The following is a 10782-nucleotide window of genomic DNA, read 5'->3' on the forward strand; positions in this document are numbered from 1 at the left end:
ATTGTGTGAAATGCAGCAGAAGCACAGCGACATAAAAAGATGCTTTCTTCTTCCAAGAGACAGTGTAATGGGCGGATTGGAAGTGGAAGACTTCCTCTCCAAAGGGAATTTAAAATGACAGATGAGGAGGGCATAAGCCATAAAGTGCTTTGGAAGCAAAGACCAAGAGGCTTGTGTGCAAGGCAAATGACACGGGAAAACTTTGAGTCCCTGCTCTGCAGCAGATTTCCTGTGCTATCTTGGTCACATCTCTTAGCTTTCCTGTGGCATAGCACTCCATTGGAGACTGTATCTCACTATATGCTATGGGGGCTACAAGAATAAATCCTCATCTGTGAGGTTTGCAGGCACCACAGTGTCACGAACCATGAAAGAGCTGGATGTGAAATTTGAAATTGTACTTATTTGCAAAAAAATTGCAAGTAAGTGACAGAATAGGCTACAATACTGCCTATTAGAATCACATATATTGACCTGTTCGAAAAATGTCCCTATTTCCCTACATCATTAAACCACAAAGTATATTTGGATCATTTTGGTTTTACATAAAAACCTAAAATAAACCAAACTAACCAAACCGACAAAAAACTACAAGCCAACTGGATTCATGACTCCTAGTATTTTGCAGCAGTATCCAAGGCTGCAGCACAGACATGACATTTCAAACACCAGCCGCCTCTTCTGACAGCTGTCACCTGCTGATTTAGCAGTTAACACCTTCACCAACTGCAAGAGCACAGCATTCAGTGCCTACTCCCCCTTCATTAGGCAGATGAGAGGCAAATAACCCTTGTAGTTAAGAAAGGGCCATCAGGAATTAATCAGATACTCCATGACCAAGCATGAGTTTAATGAAAACACAAATCCATGGCACTCAAAACTTCTGTGCTCTGGAGTCTCACTCATGCAAAGGAAGCTCCACTGATGGATCCCATATTTCACCTACTCATAAGCACCCTCAGTCCTCTTCCTCTTTGCAAATCCCCACCAAGAGCTGAGCCCTCCCCTATCCTAGCTCCCACCTTCCTTCAGTAACTTCAGGCCTGTTCTTGCTCATCTCTCCTCTGAGCACAGCCCTGCTCTCTCCATGTACTGCCAACTCCACAGCTGCAGGTGAAGGTGGACCCAGCCACGGCATAGAACCCCCCCGACGTAGGGCACACGGTGGGAGAAGGGCTTGGGGAAGGACTGAGTGTGTGGGGGGGCCATATGGTGTCAAGCTGAGGAGTGATCCTCTTGGAACCTGCCTCTGCCCGAGGCGCTGCCCCAGGCAGCAGGACCTATCCCAGGCACTCTGATACACCAGCAACCAGCCAGGGTCTGGATACGTATTGGAATTATGGAGAGAAAAAAAAATCCTTTATACTTGTTCACTAGCAAACATTTTTCAATTGTATTTGCAATCCAAAATCTGCACAGTTCTGGCTATGTATGAGAGGCTGACGGCAAAATAGGCTACAGATAGAAAAGCCTGAAAGTCCCTAAATCCTCCCTACATTTCACAAGCAGCACTAACAGCAAAAAGAAATGTGTATCTGCAACATTTCCTCAGATTTAAGGATTTCTTCATATTTTATCTGTATGTTGGAAAAGAGATTAATTATTTTCAACCATCATACGCTTATTGCAATGGGATTAGGCAGCTATTGAAGTGTTACCACCTGCTGGGAATTTCAAAACCTCCCATATAATCTCTCCACTTTGACAGTAAAGAATGAACATCTCAACTGTGCATCACATTTTATCAAAATCTAATCACTGCTGACCAGCCAGAGTGGTCAGGGCCAAAAATGTGCCACTTCTCGGAAGATCTTTAGCCAGGAAAGAGTCTATGTGGTATCTGCCACAGCAGGGGGTTGGAGCTGACATCCTCAAAGGCATCTTTCATTCTTATTTACACATCCAACAACTTTACATTGCTATCAGATAATGACTTTATTAAAATTATGCATCTAAATTCACTAGGCTGAAACTGACAGCACCAGATCCTCCATGTGCAAGAAAAAAACAGTAATTAGCTGGTAAAGTCCATCTTCATTAATATTTAGCGTCAGATCTCACAAAATCCTTGGATTTCTCAGCTCCTTTTGATATTAACAGCAATTCAAGGGCAGACTGGCCAACAACATCTGTCCTTTGAAACCGAAGGGTTTACAATAGACAGAGTATAACAACATCTTACAATGACAGGGATACATACTTACTTTGGAAAATGTACAGTGAAAATAACTTTATAAAGCATAAGGAAATTTGGGAAGGTTCCCCTTCAACAATAAATAAACAATGCAAAGAAGTAAATACATTCGATGAGATCTTAGGGCATAAGGGATGGAATGCAGTCATCCATTCTTTCCTTCCCCCTTCAGAGTTTCTTGAATATATACATATACATACATACATGTATATATATATATATATATATATATATACTGTGCACTGCTCCTGGAATTCCCCTTTTGGTGGAGATTATAAGGAAGATCATCGTATGGAGATCATATATGGCACAGCTGATACAATCAGAAGTTTTTTAGAGAAGCAGGTCTGAAATACCATGAAGTACCGGTATTGAAAAGAGAACTGGGAAGCTTTCTCCTACGCTTTACCCTGGGTTTGCCGTGTACTCACGCTGTTTCGACCGGTCTAGCGACTGACATGAAGTAGCAATCACCAAACATAGTAAAAAACACTAAAATTATTCCTACCTATTGCGGGCTCGGGTGAGGAACGCGGGCAGTCGTTCCCCGTGCCGATGCTCCAGGCACTTCGAGAGCGCTGGAGCACCGGGGCTCCGGGCGGGACGCCCGCTGCCTCCGGGGCAGAGGCGACCACAGGGAATACCTGGGCAAGGGCAAACCCGGGACCTGCCGGCACACAGGTGCTTTAAAACACCTCCAGGACCGCGCGTCACGGCGATCGCGGCGCGATCCCGCGGCACCGCTCGCTCCGACCGACGGCTCTCCCCGCCCGTGCCGGTCGGCTCCGAGCCCGGGACAGCCCAGGCTCCTCACCGCCCCACCCCTCGGCACCCAGCGATCCGCCCGCGCCCCGGGACCCCCCGGCTCGGCTCCCCCTCCGCCCGCCCCGCGCTCACCTTCGCGGAGCGGCCGGCGGGTCGCGGATGGCGCGCGGTCCTTCCCGTGGAGGAGACGGCGCCGGCGCTGCCCGGGGCGGCGGGCGGGCGCTCGCTGCCCGGAGAGGCGGTGGCGGCAGGAGGGTTAAATGGCGGCTGCGGGCGGCTGTCAGCGGGCGCGGGGCGGCGGCGGGCGCCGAGCGAGGGCAGCCCGCGCCCCTGGCGGCGAGGCGATCCCGGCCCAGCCCGGCCCTGCCCCGCCGCGGCCGCGCCGCCCTCACACGCCCGCCCGCCGGGCTGCGGCGGCCCTGCGGGAGAGGAGAGCCGTGAGGGGCGCGCCCGACCCGTGTGTGCCCCCGGGCTGGGCCGGCCGTGAGGGCCCTGGGGCAGCCCCGCAGTTCCCCTCACGGTGCGTGCGGCTTGTATGGCAGCCGTACGAGGAGAGGCTGAGGGCACTCGGTCTGCTCAGCCTGGAGGAGAGGAGACTGACGGGAGACCTCATCGCAGTCTACAGATTACTCACGATGGGATGCAGAGAGGCAGGCACTGTTCTCTTCTCTGTGGTGATCAGTGACAGGACCTGTGGGAGTGGCCTGAAGTTGTCTCAGGGGAGGTTTAGGCTGGGTATCAGGACGAGGTTCTTCACTCAGAGGGTGGCTGGACACAGGGAAGTGGTCACAGCACCGAGCCTGACAAGAGTTCAGGAAGCATTTGGACAATGCTTTCAGGCACATGGTGTGACTCTTGGGGATGGTTCTATGCAGGGCCAGGAATTGGACTCAATGATCCTTGTGGGTCTCTTCCAACTCAGCATGCTCCGTGAAAATCCCTCCTCTCCCGCTGGGCGTTGGTAAGGGCAACCTGCCCAGGCACGGGATGGCACGTCGGAGCCGGGCTGGTTGATGGCTTATGGAGAGAGCGGCGGGCAGGCAGGAGGCCGCTCTCCAGAGTCAGCGAGTCTGCTTGCAGCAGTGGAGACGGAGCATCGAACAGCAAAGAGCAGCACCACATTCTTAATGTGCCTGTCTGCAGCTGGGGGTCACATGGATGTGGGTATTTGCCATGTCCAGTGTTCATGGATAATGTTCAGGGACTGTTGTTACACGATCAAACTGTCCTCGGGCAGAGACTTCTTTAAGAAAAACCCTTTCAATCCATTTTTATGCAACAGACTGATTTATCTTAAACTGTTGTTAAATTTATTTGCATGACATGAAGTCTGTGATTTAAATACAGACTGATGGTAACCTACATGCCCACAAAGGTAGGAAAGGATTTCAAGGAGTGTTTACATCAGACGGTGTTACATGTAACGAATTTCCCTGCCTTCCATAATTCGTTTATGGTAAGTGTGGGCATGACATAAAGGCTCAAGAGGAATTGTCAGCTTTTGGTGTTCAGAAATAAAAATGGACTAAAAGTTCCCTCCTGGTTAACTTGTATCCTTTATATGACTGAGAAAACACAATTTCCACGCAACATGGGTATTTCTGCCCCAAGTGAGTGTTGAGAACAAGCAACTGCTTAGGGTTGTTGGCCACTGCTGTGACTGGACTCTGATCAACCTGATGCTAACAGCCTTTTCATATGCTAGCTGGGGTCTGCGGTGGTTAATGCTTCATGGGCACACTGCCGTCTGTACAACTGACAAAGCCCCTGGGAGAGCAAGACAAACCCTTGCTGAGGAACTCAGACTACTCTGGACAGCAAAAAGGGAACATTTGTGTGTCAGAAAGATTTTTCTGGGCTGTTTTTAAACATTTTATTTTGAACAATCCAAATTCTAAACATTCTCTGTGTTCGTTTTAATAGAAGAGTGTAAAATTGGGGGTTTTTAACTTGCCTTTTATTGTAGGTAAGATTTTGATGTTTTGGAGAATATAGACACATGTATTCGGTCTAATAAGTAGATAAGAAAGATGCTACATTTTTTTCACCAGACACTTGCAGCTACATGACCTGTTACATGACTTGTGCTGAGACTGGCCAATACTTCCTTTGAATTATGAGGAGCTTCCCATGTCCTTGTCTGGTCCTGATCTATGTGACTCTGGCAGCAAGAGTTCATCTTCAGGCAGTGCCACTGTAGAGGTGCTAAAGTGCAGAGGTGCACAGTCTTGCCAGGAGCATCTTTCCCATTGATCATGAAAGGTACTAGCAGGCACAAATGAATGCACTGTGGCACTGGGTCTGGTTTGAATGAAACAGGCAATAAATCACACATGGTTATAAAGAAAACAATACTGTAAGTAGGCTCCAGATGATGGAGAAGCTCAGAGAAGGAAAAGAGTGAGGTGGATGAAATGTCTGCTCTGAAATGTCTGCTCAAGTCCAAAACTGAAACTCCAGTCTTGCTTGCTGCATGTATTTAACATCTGAAAAATTTTACATGGGTGAAATCTATTGCCAGGCATTTTTTCCACTATAAGCACAATCTTTTGAAGATTTAATCACTAGGGGGAAAAAAAAAATCTCTTTCCTCTCTTGTAATGCAGAGGAGAAAGTAGAGAAATCCATGCAGCAGGAAAGAGTCTGGAACACATGGCAACATGTTTTACTTGTATCACAGTATTTTGCATTATTATAGTGCCTTTGATCCAATGGCCTTGCAGTATTTTATGAGTTACGAGTGATCTTTGATCTTTTGTTTCCCTGTGCTGATGAAAAAGGCTTTGCCTTATTTTTTTTTCTACCAGAGTAAATGGATTTGCTGACATTATGCTCAAGCTCTAAAGTCAGAAACAGAGCCAAGACAGCAGCTCAGGTCACTGCACTTCCCCTCAGTGCCTTCTTTCAGACCTGTCTGAAAGGGGACAGAGTCCAGAAAGCAGTGATTAGAATCACAAGCTGCCCCTATGATTGTATGGTAGAAATTGTAAGGGCCCCAGATAACAGGAGGATGCACACAGGGTAAATAGACAGGCTACTTTATTAAACCCTTTGAAGCACAGTGGATTATGTTTGCACATAATACACCTGCTGTGATGCCAAGGTCTAAGATCTGTCTTTGTTAACATGCCATCTAAATTTCGTCAGAAACATATTTTTCATTAAAGTACTTCAACTGAGCTGGTCTCTGAGGCATCTGGCTAGCGGTGGATAAAATCATTGCCATTAAAGTTGGCCTCCCTGGAGAGTGGAAAACTAATAACAGAAGGGGTGGGAAAACAAGGGAGCAGACGAGTACCCATTTAGCCCACAACCAAAACGTTGAGATCTAAATTAAACTGGACACTGAAGGACACAAAGAGAAAGTAACCTTTAATTGCTGATCTCTAGCACCAGCTGCCGGTGTGATAAGCAAGTGGGGTGTGCAGATGGATCCCACCTGCACACAGATCCCAAGTAGCTGCTGGGGTAAGGCAGCCTGTGTGGCTGAAACTTTAAAGACAGCCATGGCAGGAAGGTCAGACAGGAAAAAGCTTCAGGGCCTGTAAAAATGGGATTATGTGTTTTCCAGCTGCTGACAGTCATGCAGAAATCACTTGCATGTGTGGTGATGGGTGCTGCTAGAAGATGTGGGCAGCTGCCTCTGCTTAGCCAGGCCAGAGCAGCCACCTTGACTTCAGCCAGGAGCTGAAACTGGTCTGCTTGATTTTACCCAAACCAGATTAAGGGTACTTACATGATGGGCACAATCACCAGATTGGCTGTGTTGGTGGTTTTCAGTGGGCATAAGGTGTTGTGTTGGCTTCTGGCTCTGTCCCCACTGCCGGCACAGTTGGCTGGGAAGAAAACGTCTTTTTCTTATGTTGGCATAAAAACAAGATCTTGTAGTAGCACATATTGTCCAGAGACCACCAAGTGTGAAAGCAGAATGGCTGGCTACTAAATTCCCTCTCTGCTCTGTGTAGTGGGGAGATATGTGACATTGTATGCGATTTCTATCTGTGCAAAATATGCTAAAAAGCCTTCTCTTGCTGATACTAAATTGACCTCAAGCTTCCTTGGGGGAGCAGTAATAAAAAGCAGGTAAGCCAGAGAAATCTGTTTGCCCTCATCCACACTGGCAAACGAGATTTAATTGTGAAACCTGCAAAGCAGGGCTGGCTGGGATACAAGAGAGTCATCTGTTACAGAGAATCAAGGTAAGGGCCAAAATGGTAATATAAATATTTGGTGGTTTAAGGGGAAAATTCAAAAAGCTGAAAAAAGTGAGAAACTGAAACATGTCCTTTTGGAAATGATACCTCTGTATTGTTCAAGAAACTTCCCAAAAAAAAAAAAAAAAGGCTGAGACCAAAGGCTTAAATTACTTTAAATTTAATAAAAATTTAAATTTAATATAATTAAAACAGATATTATTATCTAAATAAAATAATAATTTAAATTTTTAAATTAATAAAAATAAGTAGGAGAAAAGTGCCAAAATTGTCAGAAATCAGAAACATAAGGCTGGTAAAGAATATCAAAGAAGATGAGGTCTGCAGTCAGCAATGCTGACTGACAAAGATTAATCTAGTTTTAATATAAATTTGAAACAAAAGAATGGTTACTATTCTACTGCTATTGAAAAATTTGACTAATCAAGTAGAGTGCAAAAGAAACACTGATGTTCAATAAGTATTTCTGTTCCATTTTGGGGTGAAAAACAGATGATAAAGCCATGTTCCAGATTGGTAACAAAATACTTCCTGTACCAGTGCAAACCTGAGAATGTAAAATAAAAGCAGCTCCAGTTGAAGAACTTAGAATCAGCAGCTCTGTTTCATCCAACAGTTTTTAATATTATTTTCCCAATCAGCTGGTCTGGAGAGCCTGTGAAGATTTCAGACCACTGGATGAATTATCATGAGTGGTTTTTCATTGATTTGGTTATTTTGTAAAGAGAAAACAACCCTGACTCTAGAAACATGGATGGAAAAGCTGATAATAAAAGGGAGAGTAGCATCACCAATACCACTTGACCAACTTGACAGAAGTTGATGGAAAATGTATTTTAGATAAATTTACAAGTTTGGTGAGTAAAGGAAGTAATGCTATAATGTAATAATACTTAACATTACCACAGAATATTTGGATTGGTAAAACCTTTTATTTCCATGAAGAATGCTTGTGTAGAATTAGCACATTATGCGTTAAAAGAATTAGGTGTTGACCAATCAATTTCAAAATATCCTTTTAATGTGTAATTTTCATGGAGGACATATTAACCTAAAGATTTAAACACAGGTTAGGCTTTAGCATTTAAAAAAAAATTCAGAGACCTAAAAGAAGATATAGCACCATCACTGCTCAAATTTTCAGATAACACACAGATTGGGAGAACGTTCAGTGATAGTGACTTGTCTCCAGAATTTACCAATGTCTGAGTAAGCTGGGCTTTAGCCAACAATACCTGTTTTAATATAGCTCCCATAAAATGACACATCTAGGAACAAAGACTGTAGAACTTTGTGGGATGCACAGCTCCCTCCTGGGGAGTCATTACTTTACAAAGATCTGGAGATGAGACTGAGTTGTTAGCTAATCTTGAGCTCCCACTGTCACATCCGTGAATCTGTGCTGCTACCCACAGGTTTGAAGCAGAGAACGATGTCACCTTGCTTTGACAAGTCTGAGCTCTGTGCATGTGGAGTGAACTGAGCACAAGCACAAGTTCAAGCACGTGTTTGATAGTGCAGGAATGCCCTCTGTGGGCATGGCTGGGGGTATAAAAACTAGGGCAACAAATTGCCTCTGCAATTAACACCTCTACCATAGCTTTCCTCGGCCAAGTGGTGGTGTTCACAGTTTATGGGGGCTATTAGGTAACTATGGAAAGCCTTTGGAAGAGCAGAAAAAGGAACAAAAAAGTGTGAGAAAAGACCTCAAATGATCAACTTTTAAGAAGCTGTTATATTCCAGGAGACTGGGTATAACAGGAACTCATGCTTCATAAAGCACTTACTGAATATTAGGTTTAGTGGCTAGGAAACAAAGCTAAACACATTCTGATTGTGTACACCAAAATAATTTTTCCAACAGGTAATAGTAACTAGAATAATCTGCCAACAGCTGCAGTGGGATTTCCCAGAAAATGCAATCTCTTGTTGTTCCAAAGGAGGAGTTCTACCTCAAACACAAATTAAATAAGGGAAGTCCTACAGTTTCTGCTACCCAAGAGGTTCAAGTGAAATGATCATAAGTCACTTCTGGCCTTGTAACTTATAAATAGGTTAGAGTCCTGATGGAAAAAACAAAGAATTATCCGAATCTTGGACTTTCCCAAAACACTGTGGATAAAACAGTAAGAATGCACAAAGATCAGAAACTCACTCTGCAACAGTTGTGCCTAGTTTGATCTTTCCACTGAAAAGACCAAAACACTTCTATTTTCACTCCGTGTTTTAAGGTCTTCCTTCTCCCTGCTAGAGCTCAGCCACACCTAATACATCCATTTCCAGAGCTGCTAACTGGTCAACATTTGATAATCACAACAAAGTCTGGGTTTGAAGTCAGTGGGAGTTTTGTCCTTCTCATCTATCTAATGGATGGAACAATCCAGATCTTTGCAATTTATGGGCACACCTCAAATTCTCTGTTCAGTGCTAAGTGAAACTCAAGGGAATTAAGCCACACACAAAAAACTGCTGAGCCTGACTGAAACAACAGACCTTTCCCATATACTGTGTCCAATACTGTTATATTTAGGCAACATTTAGAAAGAATTCTACCTACATGATGTGAGTCACTAAGCAGCCACAGTAAAAATGCCAAACCAGCAACAGACACAAATGTATTCTGTGCAACTGTGCTGGCCTTTTTGTTCCTTGTAAAAAGAGAGTGCTTCACACAGAATACATCCTCCTGCAATTTTTTTTTCTTCGCTTGTTTAAAGAACATAACAACTCCTATCTTTTAGTTTCTGGGAGTGTTCTGCATGTATGAAACAAGTGACATGGGAGCACTGACTGATCTTTGGCTTGAAAAATACAGTGAAACAGCATTTAGATTAGATCAGTCCCCATCTTTACAACTTCCTGAGATAATACTGATGATAATACAAATACATAAAATACTTGGAATTGTATTCCAATGCAAAAAGTCTAGTCTGAGCCTTGTGGTCAGAGCAGGACTAGATTCACATCGACTATTCCATCAGTACCAGCCCCTTTTACCTTGAGCTTGCTTCTATCTCTGCTGTGAGCATGGCAGAGCAGGGTTGAATGTGCTCTTTCATCAATAGAAAACAAAGTCATAGCATTCAGAGTCTAGTGGGAAAGCAGGAGACCCCGGGTCCTACCTGGTCTTTGGTGTAGAGAGGGATATGAAGCAGAGCAGTTTCTGTCAGGCCTGCCTCTCCATGAGCATGTGCTAACTAGCAGGCTGTGGGGATTTCTGAAGCTTGATGTCTCAGTCACTCCTGGAATTTTTGTTTTGATGTGTGTTTTGATTGTTTTTTTCTTTTTGGTTTGTTTTTAACAATACCTTAATTCTAAACCACAAACAAGAATTAACTCTCAAGCCTGCTGGACAGGACAACTACCTGGGAGGTACCTGGGAGGTGTCTGGGAGGATAGATACTTGGACTTCTGCTCCAATAAAAGTATTTAAATACATCTTTAAAAACAGACAAATGTTGCCAAGAGACATGTCTAGAATATTCTCTCCACATGAATATTTGTAGCTCATTCTTTGGAGAACAAAATGATAGGTAAGTCTTCCCAGCAGGTGACTTGGAACTGCAGGGTCTTCTATTTCACATGAATGCCTGAAGGGCTGAAAGTTAG

The sequence above is a fragment of the Cinclus cinclus genome, chromosome 2, assembly GCF_963662255.1.
Source record: "Cinclus cinclus chromosome 2, bCinCin1.1, whole genome shotgun sequence".
NCBI classification, from domain to species: Eukaryota; Metazoa; Chordata; class Aves; order Passeriformes; family Cinclidae; genus Cinclus; species Cinclus cinclus.